Source organism: Macrobrachium nipponense, chromosome 26 (genome assembly GCF_015104395.2).
Source record: "Macrobrachium nipponense isolate FS-2020 chromosome 26, ASM1510439v2, whole genome shotgun sequence".
Taxonomy (NCBI): Eukaryota; Metazoa; Arthropoda; class Malacostraca; order Decapoda; family Palaemonidae; genus Macrobrachium; species Macrobrachium nipponense.
In genome coordinates this window covers 35,176,605-35,198,737 of record NC_087215.1, presented here as the reverse complement: position 1 = coordinate 35,198,737, position 22,133 = coordinate 35,176,605, and the positions used below count along the sequence as shown (strand labels likewise).

At 37.8% G+C, this 22,133-nt stretch overlaps 1 protein-coding gene across 2 annotated transcripts in view; it reads right to left on the bottom strand.

Moving 5' to 3' along the window:
* The window catches only part of LOC135200183 (long-chain-fatty-acid--CoA ligase ACSBG2-like), a 59,524-nt gene extending 57,151 nt beyond the window's left edge, over positions 1 to 2,373 (bottom strand). The window contains exon 1 of one of the 2 annotated variants that reach the window (XM_064228552.1): positions 2,216 to 2,373. The gene's annotated coding sequence lies outside the window, so the exon portion shown is untranslated. Of the gene's footprint in view, positions 1 to 2,192 lie in introns of both variants that reach the window. The other variant, XM_064228553.1, reaches the window with a different exon arrangement.
* Positions 2,374 to 22,133: the final 19,760 nt, after the last annotated feature.

Sequence of the window (22,133 nt, the reverse complement as noted above, 5' to 3'; positions counted from 1 at the left end):
GAAAATTTGAACGTTCCTTGCTCTTTCAAATGAAGTAGGAAAAGTAACGCATTTCAAACAAAAGTCTGTCCAAGGAAGACGAAATGTGACGAGATGACAGAATAATTTCTTATTTCTACGCCACTATCATTGTCCCATCTTCCTCCATTCAGTCTTGAAATTCTTTCTGCAGTATTTTTCTCGTGCTATTTAGGCCACGCTTTGTCCTTTCATTCTTTACCACGTTTTAACCAGGCCTTGCTCTGCTGCAAAGCACCGTTTGCCCGTCCCACTGCCTTGTAATACGAGTGCGCGAGCGAGCGAGCCATTGATAGCTTTAGGGAACTCCATACCAGTGCTGATTTTCGGTCAACTTAAACCTCCCCTGCTTTTCTTATCCTGCCCTTATCATAAATGGTTCCAACCCTCCTACAGGGTAAAAAAAAAAATTCCACACAAGATCAATATCACCCAATTTGTTTTATCAGTTTCGATCTGAACCTTCGGGAAGCCAAACAGTTATTTACCTGCGTAAACATTCCAGTTTCACCCATATACTCATTTTCACGAGCTGAAGTGCAACACTGACGCGACTTTTATTTGATAAACTAGCAAGGAAAATGTTGTTTTTGTTACTGTCCAAACTCGTTCGATAATAGAAAGGAAAATATTTACCGAGATTCAATATACTATGCGGCACTTAACAGAACTGCTACTTACGAAAAATAATCCTCAGAAACTTAAATTTAACCTGTTTCAGGTAATAAACTTCGATAATAAATATTTATATATATAATACATATGCCATCGGTACAATAAGGAAACTTAAATAAAAGGCATTCGTTTTAAATGCCCATTATTTTTTTTTTTTTCCAACATTCCGACAAAAATTCCTGGAAAAAATAGCATGCCTGACAACTCTCAGGTTGGGAGGGGCCGACCTTTTAGGTAGGGTTGATGATTATATGTACACAGAAATCCACACCTTTGAATAATGTATGACTACGTATTAACACCTGATGTCAACGAATATACAGCTGTACACTAAATCTTCGGTGTTTTCAGAAGTTTTCGAAGATGATCGCAAATCAACTTTCATACGGCATGCCCAACTTTAATAAATTTGGCACTTCAGTATACAGTACAAGTTCACAAAACAATTAGGAAGGTTAAGTCGTGATATTGCAGTAGTGTACACTTTCATTAAACGTTTTCCAAAAACACTTAAGCCCAACCTCCCTACACTCCCTCGGCAAGTTCGACCTTCATCTCTTGGAAACGTTGCCATCTATCCTGGATTTCTGGGCGAAATTTAACTTTGTCAGTAAAAGGGAACGAGCTTTTTAAATACAGATTTAAAACTGAAGTCATCTTAAGAAAACATTAAAATTCTGCCAACATCTTATTTCAAGACAAGACACGACAATGCAAGTGTCAGTGAATAACCCAATAAGAAGCAAGTCATAACACATTTAAACACTCTCGCTTTCAAAAAGTACACCATGCAGTAAAGAGGTAAGGTCAGGTCGATGGGATAATTGTAGTTTACGATTAAGCTTTTAGCCTTTACTTGATAATTGACGAAATCCTGATTTACTTTTGGGTGCTAAGAATTTTTTGTCATTTAAGTCATTAGGTATTGAAATAGACATGTAATGACATTCTACTATACTTATTAAATATTAAGTGATAAAAAGTCTACGATATGTTGATCGCTACTGGTATACTATTATTGTAGATGGAAATTCGACCCGATTATAAATAAACCACCTCTCCTAACAAACAGTACTGGAATCTCACAAACCAACCCACAATTTTGACAAGAAACTAAAAAGGAAAATACACCATCCAAATTATATTACTGAACCAGTCAAGATCATCACCTAATTCAAACGAAAACTTTTCCTCGAAGCACACCTGCCAGGAAGTTAGACAGGAAATGGCTCGAGTGAGGAGGATACCTCTTAACCGTTCGAACGAAATTATGGCCTTCGTTTCAACACAGAATGGCTCGCACAACGAAAACTTGTCCATCATTGTTTCACTAAAACCTGATCCCCCACCCATGCGGTATGTGGGTATTTAAGACAAGCCAACTCCTCAGGGTCAATATTTTGGCGGCTCTACAAAATGACTCAGGGACTATCAACACTCTTGACAGTTCTACCACGCAGGGGGAGAACGCCACAAACATGCCAAAATCTAACACTCACTCATAATTAATTAGGAAGCTTACCGAACTGTCCAGAATGGCGGTATTATTTCACAGCTCACAAATGCACAAGAAAAACTGTCGCTGAACCGAACCGGCTACGTCTGGCCCGTACGCTGTACAGACTAACACAATCCCTCGAAGTCGACGAAACTCGAAAGCTTCAGACTTCACTTGCTGTTTAAACCTCCCGCGAGCCCCCATTTCGTGACGTCATTCTCTGATACTTCGTTTTGATAAACATCTTATATCTCACCGTTGTTTAACAGTGCTAAGCAGTTGAAACTGAACATTTTGTTCATAAAACAATCCTGATAGGGTTCTTTAATTACGCTAGAAGTATGCCCACTGAAAGATAAACAATAACAAAAAATATCTACTTTGTGGCAGTACTGGTAATGACGTCATTATCAACACAACCTGGATGGCGCCCCGCCCCCTACTGCTATTGGTTGAACGTGGTGGTGTGATCCTGCACCAGGAGGAAAACACTCCCACATCGGGAGAGCAAGTGTTTTAGGATTCTAGTCTCGAGTTTTCTTCTTTTTTTCATTATTATTTTGTATACGCATTGGTAGACCGAGTCTACAAGCCTCAATGTTTGGCTTGCCCTATCTTGTTTTATCGTATACACAAAACAAAAATGTCGGTACTTGATACCGCTTGACCAAAAAGATATAATACATGCGTTCACATTCAACTTCGGTTCGTTTTCCTCCACCATGAAATCGCGTGAGCGATCATACGATGCGCGAGACGAAGCATCAGACGTCACGAGAGCTGGTAGTGAATCAGTAATCAATGGACCTATAGTTACATTGGTTGCATCATTTTGAAGAGTCGAGAAATGCTGCTGCAATATAGAATAGTGATTGCTTTCCTTTATAATCGCGTATGTCATCAGCCTAACAGGAAAAATCTCCTAAAACAACAGCAAATAGTATATGCAATCATATAAGTTTATTTTGAAAATTAGTTATCAAATAAATCCAGCCAAATCCCAAAGTTCCTAAAGGCAAAACTATTAGATATAATCAGATACTTTCAAACTATTTCATTCATTCGTAATTCCTCAGACGAGTTACATTAGGATAAGCGTAATTAATAAATAAATTTGAGCCAAATCCATTAGTTGCGCCAAGCTGGTAAACGAATTCTAAGCAAACAATAGAAATGCTAATAAGTTCCGTACAACAGTAAACAACAGAGGAAACTGGAAATGACGACGACTTGCAAGTTATGCTAATTGTACTGTCACTATTATAGTAAATGACATTGGTTGTATTCTTATTGCACAAATAAAGACTTCCAGAACGGCATGAATCACGCGCGAACGTAGGAAATTTTGTTCCACTTGTCCCCAGGGCCACTCTGAGTGGTGTCCTGCTTGTCCCTGCGTCAGGAATGGGTCGTGACGTCTCACTAGGACCGCCAGAGCCAAAATGATGTCAGAAGTGATGAGTCACATTCCTGTTAATGCTTCCACCGAGAAGTGGTGTGCTTGCTTGCTGTCCCAGGCTCGTGTGGTACTTTCGTTTTAGTGCTGCAGGAGAAAAGCGCCTTTATACTTGGGAATGGGGTCAGGTATGCGCAGAATCCAGGTTTCTGGATTCTGGTATACGCACATATTACGTCACTTAATTTTTGCCAATTTAAATTACTTGACGCAATCAGAATATTGATGAAGAATTTGATGCTTTTCCTGGCAGGAACTTACAGACAAAAAAAAAAAAAAAAAGATGCTGTATTTTGCGGTCGAATACCGATATATGAGATAATTTCAATGTAAATAACGTTCGAATGTAGAAATTTGATCGTTTCACATTTTTGCACACGTGGCAAAATGTTAAACATTTCATAGTAGCTAATATTATCGTTTCTTTAGTGTACCCATGTACCCGGCGACCTCTCGCCCTCACCCCCAGGGCCCTGTGCCCACCAGGCAAGCCATATAGAGGAAGAATAGGTGAGAGGCCTCTGCGGATACTTTTCTGATAAAATAATGACAATAAATTATACTGGTTCAGAGCTGTGTTAGCCAAAATATGCCCAGGAAGCAACAGACCTTGTAGGGGTCACATGGCTTGCGTACCTGGCTGTGCTGGGCATCTATCCACGTAGGGCCAGGAATGCAAACTAAAAATATTGTGTAACCAGATTTGCCAAGAAATACAATAGTAAGATAATTAAACTGTTTTGAATTTGTAAAATGTTAACCACAAATTGGCATATACTATTATCTTTAATACTTTTATACTACTTCTGTAGAAAGGTATATATCTATCCAGCCTATTGCTCGTTTCCCTAAGTCCATTTTACAACACAGGAATTCGTCAAGCACTTTTCCTAATTACACACCATATACTACAAATAAAAAAAAGTTTCCTTTTGTGTTACAGTGATAATCTATGTAAGCTGGGTCCTCAAAAAACTCTTGCGTGAGAAATGTCCAAAGTGGATGTTATTCAGTATAATGTAACTACTGTATAGCACTTCGTCTGTGCTACCTTGAGCAGTTATTATGAACAAGTTATCTGGACCTTCGAAGGAAGAAAGTAAATTATGTAAGAACTCGTTTCTCTTTGACTCCGTCTGACTTTTCCTTTCCTTTCAGTCGTCTCCTTTCCTTTCCCACCGTCTCCTGTCCATGTTTTCCTCCTTCCAGATTTATTCCTAATTTTTACGGCTCCTCCCGCTTCTCTTTTCACGTTTTTTTCTCCTTTCTCTCGTTTTCCATTTCTCCTCAGTTTGTTTTTGTACTTCATGTCATTTCCTAATGATGGCCTTTTTTCCCTTCTATTCTTTTATTTTTATTCCTCTACCTCCTTTCACTTTTGTCTTTCCGTTATTTTCATCCTGTTCCTATTGTCCATCATTTTTCATTCTCTCGTCCTCTCCTATTCCTTTCTCTCGGTCTGCTTCCTACTCTTCCTTCTTACCTCATTTTCCCTCATTCCGTTTTTTTTTTCGTATTTCATTTTCTTTCTGTTGACGGTCTTCTTACCTTCTTCCTACTTTCTTTCTCTACATTCTCTTTTCTCCTTCCCGTTTTTCTTTTGCTTTTTTGCTGACTTTCATTCCTCTTGTCACTCCTTTTCCCTTCTCTCATATCTGGGATTTTCTTCCAAGTCCCATTTTCTTCTGTCTTATTTCCTTTTCCATCTTCTTCGTCATCTTTCAGATTTTCCTACTTTCTCTTTTTTTCTACCATTTTTCCTCCTCCTCTCTCTCTCTCTCTCTCTCTCTCTCTCTCTCTCTCTCTCTCTCTCTCCTTTTCTTCTTCCTTATATTTTTCATCCTTCCTCTCTCTTCTTGCTTCGCATCTTCTTCTTCCTACTTACATTCCTTCTTCCTTCTCCTATCATCATTAATCATCATATTCCTCCTCTTCATTTTTCCTTGTCCTCTCTTTTTCCATTTTCTTTCCTTCCTACTCATAATCTTTTTTCTTTCCCCTTTTACTTCACTTCCTAACTTTTAAACTTCCTTTCTTTCTGATTTTTAGTTTCTTTTCTTTTTATCTTGCTGCTCCCTTTCTCCAATATACTTCTCCTCTTTTCATTATTCCATTTCCTTCCATCTCTTCATCCTTCTTTTCTTATGCTTTCTGTCTTTTCATCCTCTCATCCACCTCTGCTATTTTTCCTTATCCTCTCTCTCTCTTTCCTCATCTGCCTTATAAGTGTCTCATGCTACTTCTCTTTCTTTCTTCATCCAAGTTCCCTTTTGCTTCTTGGTCTTTCCTTTCTTTCTCCTCACTCCTTCCCTCCATCTACGCTTCCTATTTTTCCTTCTCCTCCTTTCTTCTGCTTGGAACGAATTGAATTCTGATTCTTATCTACAAAATACTCTAATTAGCTTTAAGAAGCAATTCTTAGATCCTCAGCTCTTTTTCTTTGCTTATCACCGCAATGCACCAAAATTGTTTTGCTGTGTTTTATCATGAAAGTATCTGTAATACCAGAATATTATATTCATGATTAAAAATCGCTCACGAGGAGACTAATATTCTGTACATGGGAAATTTTGAGAGTGAGACAGGGCCCCCTGCAAACTAGAGTGACCCCCTAAGGTGGCCCCCCACCACTATATGTATATAACCCTAACGGCGCCACTGCTGCAAGAAAAAACGAAATTGATATGACTGAAAAAGCCCTTTACAAAGGGACCTGACCATTATTTTCCTTCTCGTGAATTATGGAGAGAAAAAAAATGAATCATGCTGCCATAATCTGTCAAATCATTGGAATTTAAAGCGAATGGAAAATAGGCCAATTTCATATAAAATTAGGAATTTCGTACGTTTTTTTTATCATTCCGCCGTTGCTGATACTGTGTGGCCTTGCAACCTCCAGTATGGTAAGAATCTTGAAATGAGTGGGCTGCACTTTTCCACCTCTCTTCTCAAGATATGGCGAAACCTTAAAAAAATTATTTAATGTCAAGCTAATATTAACACACACACACACACACACACACATATATATATATATATATATATATATATATATATATATATATATATATATATATATATATATGTAAGGACAGTAAAGCCAAATCTTGAAACAGCATTTTGTACAACTTTATTGGGACGTTTCGAGTAGTATTATCACTCGTCAACCTACAAAATTAAAATGAATGACACTTTAATTTTGATTTTGTAGGTTGATAACGAGTGATAGTACTACTCTAAACATGTCCCAATAAAGTTGTACAAAATGCTGTTCCAGGTTTTGGCCTTACTGTTCTAACTGAAATGTAGATGGCGCTTCACTGCTGGTGTTTCAATTGATATATATATATATATATATATATATATATATATATATATATATATATATATATATATATATATATATATATATATATATATATATATCCACAGGTAAAGAAAAGACGGGATGTAGGTCCTGACCGATTTCGACTTTATTTCGACATATATATATATATATATATATATATATATATATATATATATATATATATATATATATAAAGGTTTTTGCCACGAAGGAAAAATGAAAAAGCGAGATAGCCGAGTACTTTCGGTCTTGTTCCGACCCCAAGACCGATAGTACTCGGCTATCTCGCTTTTTCATTTTTTCCTTCGTGGCAAAAACCTTTATTTATACATAGCATCACGTTTTATAGACTTCGTGATGAGTTTATTCATGTATTTGATATATTAATATATATATATATATATATATATATATATATATATATTGTTCAAGATTTTAAGCCGGAACCAAGGAAAGTTAAGATTTCTTATAACAAGACTCACTCATCCTTGTCTATATGCAAGTTGCCCCTTTGAACTGAAAGCCTCCGTCCTCTAGAAAACTCTCTTTGCTCCCGTTGGCTGTCCTAAATTTGGCCCCCATAGGGAAAATCCGGATTGGGGGCGGCGCCTACCAGGCGAGATTTTAAGAGAGCGAGGACAGCAGCAGCTCGCTATCAGAACTAGGAGAAGTCAGAACCTCCTCAGTCCTCGCCCTGCAGATGCCACTTCACCCCTTCTGCTCTCCCTGCCTCCTCTGGGGAAATCCCAAGTATTTTTATACTTCCATAGTGCACAGGAATATCAACAGATTAGAAGACTACCAAGCCCAGGATTTCCAGGTACTGTGAGAGTAAATTTCAGTTCAGCCAGGGAATTGTTTTGCCTTTTGTCTGTATTTCATTTCCATTTTTCCAAGGCGACTTTCCCCCCTCCTTTGTTTAGCAGCTCACTCCCCCAATTTTGGTTCAGTGCTGTGATTAATCCCCTTGTGATACTAGTAAACATCCTCTAGTTAATTCAAGCAACGTAATAGTTCTTTCTGTGTAAACTCCCAGTCATTTTCATCCCCCCTGAGTGGTTTGTAAATTTTTAGATTGAGAGAAAGTAGTGTGTAACGTCCCCCACGTGTCCCTTGCCTCAGTACTCATGGTAGAATGCAACCTCTTTGCAGACAAGCACCGTGCCTGATTGTGGGAGAAATTGGGAACCCTTTGGAATATGCCTTGCATTACAATAACCTGTTTGCTCAAAATTCTGATCTCCGTGTCTGGTTGCCAGCCATGTGTTACCAGTTGATCGACAATCAACAACCTTATTCGTTCCTGGACCTATGTAAGTTAATGTAAATATAGTGCATTTAAAACTTAAGTCCAGCTTTTATGTAAATTCCTCCTTTCTCAGTAACATTGGCCTTCTGCCATAGTTTTTTTTTCTTTTCTTTTGTTGTGATCTCTTGTTCCTCCATTCAAGGCCAATTTTTATTTTTAGTGTTAGATTACATTTTCCAGGAGTGAACGAGCAGTTCAGAACGATATATATAACTATATATATATATATATATATATATATATATATATATATATATATATATATATATATATATATATATATATATATTTCAACTTCATCCCGAAAAGATTTACTGTAAACAAAAATCTGAATGCCCTCTAATCCACAGCCACAAACCTCCAAAAGCAGAAAATATGAACCTATGATCTATCCACTGACTATGGCCCAATACAACAAATCTGCCACCAGGTACCCTAAACCTTTCTACCTCGCACGGAAAGCAACCCTCAGACCTCTCTCCCCGAAGAGGCAAGTGTTCTGACCACTTGATGACCTCCAATAAGCAGTTTCTTCCTCAAGGGGAAATTTGGCACCAGATAAATTCAAAGATCAGCCACAGCCTGTTCCTTTCACTGGTGAATTTGAAGTGAGACCCCGGGGCAGGAAACTTGTAAAAATTCTGCTATTCACGTGGCTAGGTGGCACCTATATAGAGTATATTCATGAATGTTCCAGCAGATAACACAGAATAGTGCATCTAAATCATAAAACGCGTTTATCCGAATAATTTTGTGTGTGCCTAATAATGAAAGTCAGCAGTGAAGAACTCCATCATGCAGCCCAGGACCACCCTTCCTCATCATTAACCTCAGTATGTAGACTGACCTGCCATCGCCCCACCTTCGGAATGGTACCTAATGGTAACTGCACTCTATTTAGGTAGGGAATATAAATCATACGTCGAATTTTGAACATTGTTAGAAGCGCAGGGGCGGGAGAAGGATCCCATTGTCCCATTTTGTCACACAAAGGAGAGTTACTCCACCAGATAGATTGTGTAATATTAGGATCTCCTCTCTGACTCCTAATTGCTGATATGTATATGGCTACAGTGCAAGAAAGGGCCCTCTCCGAGAATTCTAAACCTGATGATAGATTTATCAACCCCAAAAGTGAATATAAACTGTTGCAGGTATCGTTTCACAGATGGATGTGGATAATCGTCACCACTCCCCCGCCTCCCCCCATTTGTAACCCTAAATAAGAGGAACGCCATTGTCTTATCTCAGTGTACTGCAAACTTGCAAATGTTGAAGGTTCCAGGTTGCTCAGGGGGAAAGCAGAGCGGCCGGCAGCATTCACTGAAATATCTGTAAAGTCATCAACAAAGAACAAAGGAGGACCTGGCAGCTATTAAAGAATAATAAACATGAAGACAACTTGATAGAAGACTGAATCTGAAGGAAATAAAAAAAAAGTCACTATCCCAAGCATCACTAATGATGAGATCCCAGACGGATCTATTAAAATGCACGAGCAAATAGTAAACAGAATTTTTGCCAGAGAGGCACTTATAATCTTCAGTCTTTACCATATATTATTAATGATGAGAAACATCACGGTTCCTCACAAGGAGAAAGGACAGATGACCAACATCGTGAATAAATTTGCATGGTCAGCTGGGAATTATGAAACCTACTTATGTATGTTGGTCACACCACCACAAACCTCCGAAGATTTCTGCAATATCACATAAACCGTGCTGCACTATTCCAATACCTCCCTGAAAATCACGACCGGTGACCTGCTTTGAGCAACTGATTGGAAGGACCAGAAATATCAAAATTGACCTGACGATCAATTGGGTCAGTTTAGCAGAGGATGTGTGGATCACTACACATAAGTAGCAGATGGCATACAAATTCAGTCCGGTTGTATTCTGTCTTCGATAATAAGATTTATACATTTTTAACGAATAGTAACATGCAGAGAGAGAGAGAGAGGGGGGCGGCGCGCGGCCGGTTGGTTGTTGGGCGATAACAGCTGCAAAGAAGAATAGCGAAAGTAGAAACTGTCAACCATGATGAATGGAGAATATGAAATAATACCAGAAATCACAACTATGGCTTCCAGCCAGATACCATGAAGAGGTACACACGCCCTGACACACTTGAACCTTGAACAGTCTGGCTCATCTACCTGCCTCACCCATCAATCACAGGCCAGGTCTGAGATCAACCACTTTTTTGTGCAGATTCTTTTATGAGATAAACCTGAAAGTGTTTTCACACTACTTTCAGTCAAAGGCTATGTAATAGCTGAAACATCGATAGCACTTAAGTTTTCCCAATCGACGATAGCAAATTAAGAAAGGAATCTCACATGAAAATATAAAAAAGCTGATCGCAAAGTAATTAATGCAGAAAACAATATAATGAAAATATGTCCTCGTGGGAGATATATCTTCAGAGCATTAATTGTCGTGGTCTGGTAGTTATAAACCCGGTATTAGCTTATAAGAAACTCCTTCGTAGAATGTAAAAAAAAAAATCAATAAACGATTGAAATAATAAGGAGAATAGGATACAATATAAAACAATGTGATGAACTAGTTTCACACAAGATGGCACTGTAAGAGTGGTAGTGGAGTTTATTCTGGCCATTTCTGTAGACGATATTATAACCTCTACCATAAAAACTCAGAACGTATTAATATATTTTTCATGCGAAAATAGCCAATATGTAATGAACGTCGCATTTCCAGTTGCTTCCGTTTGCTAGCTTTGGGTCAGCCTCTCTCTCCACTGACCCCAGTGTAAGTATACAGAATGAAGCCCCCTTGCCCAAGCAGTCTGGATTGTAAGTCACGCCCCTTGGGCATAGGACTGCCAAGTTAGACGCGCTTATATGCAGTCACTGTTGATAGCGTGGGCACCATAGTCTCAAAGGTGGATATATATGGTGAACCTTGAGCATTTCTGATAAGGAAGTGAAGGAGGGGCTCTTATCCTCTACTACAGAAGTAGCCTTATTGTCATAAAGAGGAGTCATTCCACCAGATAGATGGATGTCATGGGATCTCCTCTCAGACTCCTACATGCTGACATGCGCATGGCCACAGTGGAGGAGAGAGTCCTTTCCTAGCATTCCAGACCTGCAATTTATGCCAGTTACTGTTCACCCTGGAATTGTTGGGAGAATATCTCCAAGCCATCTCCATCTCCCTTTCGTCATTTCATCTACCCATGGGTCTTCTGTACATACCTTTATGATATCCGTTTGTGCATGCTTTGTTCTCACTCTTTGCATTCCGCATAGAATTATTTTGAATCCCACGTTTCTAGATGTTAGAAACATTCTGTTAAGCAAGCATTGTAGATCGTGTGATGTTTTGCTGATTAAAACAGCATCATCTGCATCATCTAAGGCTCAACTTTCTATCGTTACTCCATTCTAAACTTTCTCTTGCATTTCCGACCATTGATTTTTTTTGTAAAAGATCTGTGGAAGGACAAACATCAAAAGCGAAGTAACATTTGCTTGCAGCACGCCATTTTACTGCTGCAAATCGCTTCACAAAGCCCCATCAACATCTACTTCATTCATGGGTAGTACAGTTAGCTTGACATATATAAAGGGAAAGCCATAGTGACGTAAGTTCTCATAATATTGATCAGTGGACGCTATATCACACGATTTGTGATCATCAATAGCCATCAGAAGGAGATTTGCAAATTTCATATTTCTTCCAAACGCATATTTGATCTACGTAACTCTTACCTTTTCTAGGACAAGCCTGTTATTCTCTCAGCGTTTTGGCATTTTCTTTTTCCTGCCCACCACGAATAGGCATACCGAATATATTTATTGCAATCAACGCAAGTGCAGTGCCTTTATGGTTATCACATTCCGTCAGGTCGTCTTTCTTTAAGACTTTTGGTTCGATTCAAATTCTCAGTGTCAGACTATTGTAGCATTCCATATTCTGCAATATAGACCGCTTAATATACGAGGTGTCATTTCATTTTCAGTTGAAATCATATATATATTATATATGATATATATATATCATATATATATATATATATATATATATATATATATATAATATATATATATATATATATATATATATATATGCTTTGAAGTCATTTTGCTATAGACCCATCCATCCCAAGTGCAAAAACTCTATTTAAAGAGACATCTCGAACTGGAGAGCACGTCCGTGTCGTCCTGATTTTGTTAAGTCATGCTTATATAAAATCCTATCGGAGAACGCGAAAGCTTCTTAGAAATAGATATTATTGGTACTTTGCCGGTGAAGTTTTGTTGTTCTTGTTTTAATATATCCGTTCAAAATAACCATTAATTTTATGCATTCACCTTGCACAGACCGAAGTGCTTGTTCACTTGCGCTTCTAAGTTGCGGCTCATGGTAATTGTCTAATCAATATCATACTGCTTATATTTTCCTGCTACAGTGGTATCTTGTCCAGTCTCTCTCTCTCTCTCTCTCTCTCTCTCTCTCTCTCTCTCTCTCTCTGTTTATATATTGCATACTAGCCTGGCGGCGGGCAACCATAGGGTCGGCATTGTTTGAACTGTAATAACATCGATATTTTTCATCGTAGAAGAGAATTAAGAGCATATTTGGAATCCTCGTGAAAAGTTCTATCATAATAATGTTTTCTTTTCCTCTACGTTTAATATCAAAGAAGTTAGCAAGCTGGATATTCGGATTAAAATGACACATGGTTAAAACCATCCCTTAATATCATTGTTATTTTTCATCGCAGAAAAAAAGTAAGAGCATATTTGGAATCCTCGCGAAACTTTTTATCAGAATAATGCTTTTATTCTATAGCAATAATAGTAAAGAAGTTAGCATGGCCGGATATCTGGATCAAAACGCCACTCTGGTAAAACCCTCCTGTATGAAATCTACATATATGGTCCGACTTTGGTTTAATTCGGTCCAATAGTTTCGCCATCATGAGCAAATATACATACATACATAGTCCGACCGTCAGTTTTATATATAAGATATAGTATATATATATTTCTTCCTCTTCCCCCCCCCCCTTTTTTTTTTAGGCGATCGCCTTTGTGACATTGACTTCTTCGATACTGACTTTTTCATATTTTTTCACTTCTTCTTTCGATCTTTCTTCAAAATTCTGGATGAGGACGCAGTCGAAGTGTGGTTTCCATTTATTTCACTTGCTATATGGTGCGCTTCGCCTGTGTCGCAGGCTTTGTCAAGCAAGAACTAAGGCACAAAAACATCCTCCATTCTATTTATAGCTCCAAGAGGACGGCAGTTTGGTTTTTGGGGGTGGGGGGTTTGTTGCTATCACTTAATTGACAATGCTTAGTTTACTAGGGAGTGGTTAATCATTTACATTATATATTTACATATGTTATAACATGGTGTAACTGCAATATTGTATTAGTTTGGCATTGTACTTATACTCCTTATATTGGTAATAAAATTATTAATTTCTTCGTCGGTGGTGATTGGGCAAGGCTTCGTTTTGGCAATGACCTTGACCCTGTGTTCAGTCCCTGGGGCGGTGAGAGGGTAGGGCGCTATGCTATCTCCTTCCATCTGGACGTTCAGTGTAGGCTTGTTCGTCGTTATACACAGCTTCTGTTATTGTCGTGTCCCGACATGCATTGCATTTTGTATTTTATTCTGGGTGTTGTCTACCAGTTCTTGTAACGAGGAGTTCTTGTCGTGCTGTTCTGTGTAGTGTGGAAAGATGGCTCCTGTGTGCAATTAATCGAGAAGGAATGCAGACCTTCCAGTGAAAGCTACGTCAGTACAGGATTAATAGAGTACAGGGTTAGAACGCTTCTGACCAAAATAGGACAACCTCGCACATGATGTAACTGAGGTTCAGGTAAAAAAAATTCAACTGTCAGTATTTGACCACACCAGAGTGAAGAACAAGGAAACTATCTTCCAGCACCTGGAGATTAACGGGGACCTCTCTCAGGTCGTGAAATAGATAGAGAATTGGTGTGGGCAAACAGTTCCTTCATTTACTTGTTTTCTTGGTTTTCTTTTTTGGCCGCCTACAAATGACGTCACAAATATGTGCAGTAACGACGGAACGGTCTAACCCTGTACTCTACACTTAGACGGCGATTACTCTAGGTTGATCTATTCATATTCTACAGCTTATTAGAAGTTATCAGTTTTTTCCTTTTAGATTGGTTAGCTTCAATAGTTATAACCCACAACATCCAATTTTAGCCAAGGAATTAGGCTCCCAGTCCTGATGGTACATCCGACGCTACTTGCCGTTCGAATGACTATAAAATTTCTGTCACATTAATGAATGCGATCTACTGAATTATTAGCTTTATTATCTTATTTCATTTCCCTCGCTTCATTCACCCTTCATGCATTCAACTTCAATTTGGAGATAGAAACCCAGTATCAATTTTCGACTCGTAAAATGTTTTTTTGAAATGTCAGTCACTCATTCTGTTTAGTAGCTTAGCACGCCTCACGCAACCTGTTAACATCGAGTTAATGCTACGCAGAGAAAGCATATTATCATCGTAATTAATTCAATTATCCGTAAAAAAGATAAAAAGATATCTAACAAAATAAATATTTGTTTACAAATGCGAAGACTGAAAGGACGTGCCAACACTCAAATGTAGGAACGTAAGGTAGTGAAACAAAGTTAAAGTGTGTTAACTTCAACTTGCAAATCAAGAGAAGATTTCATTGATATAAAAGTTATGCGAGTCAAATCTAAAATGGAACTGGCAGCTATAGTAGATTCACATCAACCATGAATTTGTTGTCTAGGCCAGTCCCTTACGACACTCCTGATTGGCTATTGATAAGCCAACCACAGGGCTGGAAACTCTCAGTCTCTCGAGAGAGTTCACATAGGCAGGATGTATGTTCTACCTCTCCTCAGGAGAGGTGGTTGATTTGATGTCTAGACCAGTCCCTTACGACGCTCCTGATTGGCTGTTGATAAGCCAAACACAGGCCTGGAAACTCTCAGTCTCTCTCGAGAGTTCACAAAGGCAGGATGTATGTTCCACCTCTCCTGAGGAGACTCTCTCGAGAGACTGAGAGTTTCCAGCCCAGTGATTGGCTTATCAACAGCCAATCAGGAGCGTCGTAAGGGACTGTCCTAGGCATCAAATGCACAGTTGATGTGAATCTACTATAATGCACCCACCATCCAGATGACACTTAAATCTCCACTTAGTTGTAAACTCAAATTATGAAGGTTTCATGTTGCCAATTCTATCCTTTACAAAAATTTTGTATAATGACCCATAATGTTAGAAAAGTCAAGATTTTGTATAATGACCCATAATGTTAGAACAGTCAAGATTGGGTATAATGACCCATAATGTTAGAAAAACAAAAATTTTGTATACTGACCCATAATGTTAGAAAAGTCAAGATTTTTGTATAATGACCCATAATGTTAGAAAAGTCAAGATTTTATATTATGACCTACAACGTTAGAAAAACAAAGATTTTGTATACTGGCCCATAATTTTTTAAACGTCGAGATTTTGTATAAAGACCCATAATGTTAGAAAAGTCAAGATTTTGTCAAATGGCCCATGATGTTAGAACAGTCAAGTATTTGGTATAATGACCCATAATGTTAAAAAAACAAAGATTTTGTATAATGACCCATAATGTTAGAAAATTCAAAAGATTTTGTCAATAGGCCATTGATGTTAGAACAGTCAAGTATTTGGTATAATGACCCATAATGTTAAAAAAACAAAGATTTTGTATAATGACCCATAATGTTAGAAAAATAAAGATTTTGTATAATGACCCATAATTTTTGAAAAGTCGAGATTTTGCATAATGACCCATAATGTTAGAAAAGTCAAGATTTTTGTATAATCACCCACAATGTTAGAACAGTCAAGCTGTTTCATGAGTAAATAAATTTTAAAAAGGTAGTTATACCAGCATATCGTTTTATCTCACCATACGCCTCTTCCCTGTGGGAGGGAATTTCATCAGATGGGTAGCGCCCTCCGGATGTCAGCAAGTCGTTTAAAGGTGATTTTTAGAGAGATTGAATAGACTATAGATTTCAGGATGCAAAGTGGAAATTGAGAGATGCTGCTTGAAAAGAATTAAGTCCTGGGTGAATATTTTTTCGAATAATTGTTGAAAGTGGAAGATACTTCTGAAGACAGGTAAATCTGAGCGGTGCAAAAGTGGAGGAGTCAAATGTAAATTTGAGTATTTTCCTGGGAGTGACTGACTATTGAGGATACATGGAGTATATATGGAGGGCAGTGAAGGGACTGAAGAATGCAAATTCATCAGAAATTGAAGGAATCGCCAGTAAGATGCTGTAGTAAGGTGTGCAAGGTATCTGGATGAGGGAAAAGTTCCGAAGAAGTGGATGAGCGGAATACTGGCTTCTTTTGAGGGCAAAGTTTATACAGTACAGGTGTATGTGAGAATTAATGGGCATAGCAAAACTTAGTAAACCTGAGAAGGTATGTGGTAAGATTGCGATTTGAAAAGTGGGGCATATGAGATATTGGAGTAATAAGGAAGCAGCGTGGGTTTAAACTACAAAGTGTGTCTGAACAGATTGCCTATTACGGAATAGTTGTGCAGGAAGTTTGAGAGTAAAGGTAAAACGCTGCATGAGAATCGCATAAGCCCCCTCAATGAAGACTATGATTGAATTGATAGATATGCAGTGTGAAGAGTATGATGACGTCATGTAAGATTAATTAATAATTTTTCAATGAAAGCGAAGCATGTGTTAGAATATATAGACGGAGGAGTTTACTGTAAGAGAGACGAGGATATGCAGTGTCTATGACTATTTAATATCTTTTGTGATGGTCAAGAAAGTGGCTATAAATGGAGTGTGAAGTAGTTGACGGTTGTGGATGATGCGGTGTTGATTAGTAATTTGACAATGACTATAGTCTCCTTTTGTTCTCCGGAGGCCAATCTTCTCAAAGGAAATGGATTTTTTTGTATTATTGGCATAAGTGTGTATGTGCCTGTGTGTGAAAAGATAGTGAATATGTTTACACAAGAAGCAAGGAAATGATTGGTGTCTCATCGAGCATGGATATTAGAAATAAAATCAGAATCATCGCTTATTGGCTAACTGAATCCTTTCGTTGATGCTATGGCACGTAATATGCAAGTTATTAGGAACATCACAGAAAAAAAACTGAATGCCCCAGTATTACTAGGTCTCAATTTCTCTTTAAATTTCAACATGTACACCAAATGCAAAGGAAAGGCTTTAGATGATAGATGTTTTTGGCCAGGTTCATTTGGAATTAACTGTTTTTTTTTACTACAAGAATATTTATAGCGTAACCTCACTCTTTAACATGTTAATTTTTCAACCAAAGGTGACTGTAATAAATGTGGTTTTAGTATTACATCATTTCAAAGTGACTCCTTTTCCTAGGGCTGAACGAGGAAAGATAACTGTCCAGTTCCTCCTTTAGAGATTTTGTAAAAACAAATGTGCTCTACTGTTTCAGTATCAAAAGTAATTTAACATTATTTGTTAATTCGTGAAAATAGTAATCAAGACTAAGTTCTATAAATTGCCCCGACCAGCTAGCCTCTTTTGTTCAGAATTTCTTATTTCTTTGTTTCCATTACTAAAAAGCAAGCTTGTCTTGGCTAGTTGCCAAACATTCATGGCATTTCTGCCTTTTTTGGTGAAAGAGGACACCTCTGAAAATCACCGTCCTTAACAGCTGCGCACGAAAAATTTAAAGAAAAAATTAATGGACGTAACGACTGAAATCTCTGCTAGTCATGAGGACAACTCTGCATCGGCCTTGAGGACGCCATGAAAGAGCCACTGCGACGCATCTTAACGACATCGACATGGAAAATGAACCTTTGGCAGGACTTAAAAAAAAAAATCCTTGGATTTTTGCGAATCACTATGACTGACAGCCGGACTCGAAGTGACCGATTACAAAAACAACACCGCCAAGATAAATGACGTATCGTCGTCTATTTATAGACCCACGTAGAACATGTTGATCTGTGAATTTATCTCAGTTGATGTGTGCATTTATAGCATCAGGAAATTATCCCCCGAGGACGAGTTATCCCCATGACAATTGAACTTGACATCCGTTATCTCCGGGCAATAACGCTGCCCCGAAATACTGGTAATCTGGCGCCCGCTCCCCTCTCCCCCCTTCGCCCCAAACGCTCTGATTAACGTTAAAATTTTTTTTGCTTCGGTGTCCATTAAATTTGGCTAAATTTTATTCTATATTATTGTTATTATCGCAAAAATACATTTCAAAAAGTAATATGCAACCAGTAGTGTGACATTACTAAAAATATACTCTGTGTAACATAACCACAATTTGTGAAAACAAATTGTGAAATAAGTAAAAGAAACGGAATAACTATGACATTCCTTTCCAATACTAACATGTAAAAAAAATAATATATTACTATATTAGTTTGATTAAATTTGCACAGTTTATAAGCACTTGTTAAATGGAGCCGTCACTGATAAGCGCCAAGTGCCAGGTTATTGAGTACTTACCCGAGTACCTAAAGTTTGAGCTATCACTTCAGCGCTGATAGACTAGTGTTTTCCTTTCCAGAAAAAAGTTTCAGATGAATTATATATATATATATATATATATATATATATATATATATATATATATATATATATATATATAAAGATATATGCCACGAAGGAAAAATAAACGAAAGAGGATCTGCAAGATCTTTCGACGTTAAACGTCCTTTACTGAGCAGAGACTGACATACAGTAAAAGGACGTTTAACGTCGAAAGATCTTGCAGATCCTCTTTCGTTTATTTTTCCTTCGTGGCATATATCTTTATTTATGGATTTATCACGTTCCTAACTTTCGTGATTCAGTTATATATATATATATATATATATATATATATATATATATATATATATATATATATATATATATATATATAACTGGTACAGTAATCACTTCCTCCTTTAAAATAAGTTGGTTAAGTTTCACAGAGACAGATTTGTTTTGCTGTTTGATATTTACTTTATTTTAATGAATAATGAACATATATTGGAAGCCACGTCTGTTATAGGAAAAGTCTTGATATTGGAATTTTATATACTAGCTGACCAACCCAGCTCTGCTTGGGATAACTCTGAATGGCAACTAATAAACTGACTCTCTCTCTCTCTCTCTCTCTCTCTCTCTCTCTCTCTCTCTCTCTCTCTCTCTCTCACACACACACACACACACTTTTTTCATCTTTCTCCTACTTAAGACTCCTGCTCTCTCTCTGTCTTCCTCTCCCTCTCGCTCCTTTCTCTTACTCCCTCTTTCTCTCTCCAACCATCACTGTCTCTTTCCCTCTTTCTTGTCACTAATACCATTTCTCTCCTGTCTCTCTCTCTCTCTCTCTCTCTCTCTTTTCCTCTTCTCCCTAACACCCCTGTCTACTCTCTCTCACTTGCTCTCCCTTTCATTCTCTCTCTGTCAGCCCCCTTCTCAAACTGCGCCCTGTTTGATGTCATTGATGTTTACCGTATAGAATTCTTTCCCAAATGATAAGTCATATGTATACAGAAATTATGTATGATAAATTCGTAAAGTAACTAAGTCTACAGGCATAACCAGCCCTGTTTCACGGGCAGAACCAGATCCCTTTCAGGGAATCCCTTATCACCCCCACCCCCTTCGGAGGGGAGAAGGTAGGTTGGAACCCCATTATAAACCATCTTAGGGGTCCCCACTATAACCCTGCCAAGTTTCATGACCATCGGACCAGCCGTTTGCCCGTGACTGAATGACAGGCGGACGGACGGACAGACATAACACCCATTATATATAGTAAGATACATGGCGCACGTAGTTTTGTATTGTAGTTTATAACCTGTGTGAAGCGATCTCTCTCTCTCTCTCTCTCTCTCTCTCTCTCTCTCTCTCTCTCTCTCAAAGTAAGAGGAAGAAGAGGAAAAAGAAAGTCAGCACGAGTGAATTGCCCGAAGGCCTTTTAAAGAAAGAAGCAGAATACGATAGAGCGATTTGAGATGCAGTCAGCAGATGATAACCGCATCACACTTGTAGAGAGAGAATCGCCTCATGTGGGGCTGCTTCCCGACCCCACTAGGAAAAGTCGTCACAGAGATTTGACTGATAAATTGATGACATTTATTTATATCTTAACAGAATCATCGAGGTGACCCCAAGAGACCATCGCGTGGCAATCAAATTGATAACGTCAAGAGAATATAGAGACAGTTCTCAGACACACTTAGCGATAAGCGATAAGAAACTAATTAGTCAGACAAGGTGGCACTGGAAGATCAGTAATCGGCGTCATCTACTTCAAATTCAAATTGCTTATTCAAGTTGGCTTTCGGGGTTGAAGATAGCTTGCAATGGGCGTCGGGTGAATGCGCGGCAGTCTCTCCTTTCGGATGCAACTGAAGTTTTTAATAGACTAAAGAAGAGTTATTTGTATATTGTTAAATTCAGGACTTCGGGGAAAGTACTAGAGATTTCTTAACATATTCTGTGAAATAGTTTGTCAGCATTATACTAGACGTATTTTATTGGTTCTACAAAGAAAGTTATGGAAATCGTGGTAAGCAAAACCTATACTGGAAATAACAACCTCAGTGGATTAGGTAAATCTTAGTTTCGTTACTCATTTAATTTCCAGTTGTCATTGCACAAGAGTCACTTTTACTTTTAATAAAGAGTATTGTCGACAACAACAGGTGGCCCAAAGGTAACTGGATATCGACTGCTATGTCCAGTATTTTCTTATGAAACTTCTAAGCCTATTTTGTATGGAAGGTTTGTGGAAGATGCTGCGTCGCTATTTTTTAAACAAAAAGTGATGCAGTGAGATCCCTTGACTATTTTAATTCATAGCCTGTAATTATTATTTACGTCAGAAGTGGAAATGAAGGGGAAATGGCGTATTTGAATTAACGATGTCGAAAACTTAAGGTCGGAATATAGAGATGGAAATCAAAGAAAATTTGTGTGGACCTTGATCAAACTTCTCAAGTGACTTGAGCGTAATTTCAGATAATAACGAATCAATATTAGTACTCCTCTTTTCAGAAAATATGGTTTGTTTTCAAACTGTTTTATTTTCCGCAAAGAAATCACTTTTTCTCGAAGTGAAGAAATTTTTTAATTAACAATAATGGTTATACGGGCAGGCTATTTTACAAAAAAAATTATAACAGATCGTAAGCAGAGATCATTGAAACTAAACCCCATGTTGTATATTTTGAATTTCCTTATGTATAAAAAAATCAACAGTTATTATAAAGAAAAATTAAAACATATGATGATAAAAACATCCTTTGGATTCTTGAAAATTCCACTGATGTTTTTAATCATTTTATAAACGGCAGTTTAATCAAATTTAACGGATCCTTGACCATGAAACAACATTCAATGGTTGTACCCAAATCTGCGTGACCTTGTATGGCTTGGGAGAAGTGGGTAGTTCAACAAAACTTACCCTCCAGCCAGAGATCTTGAGTATACCAGCAGAGAGTTATTAACTTATGAACGTACTTGACACAGAGTGTGTCTGTAGATCTCTGTAAGACGGCATTGTCATGGCTCCTGTTGTGTCAAGGTACCAACCCGAATACAGTTTCCTCTTTCTATATTAGAGAGAACCATCAGTTATTATTATTATTATTATTATTATTATTATTATTATTATTATTATTATTATTATGGTAGAAGACCCTCTTTTAGGCAAATACTGTTAAAAAGAATGGCAGAATTAAGCAAGTTGATTTTATATATTGTTCTTTCTATTTTCCTTACAATTCGCTTCTCAGGCTCAGCG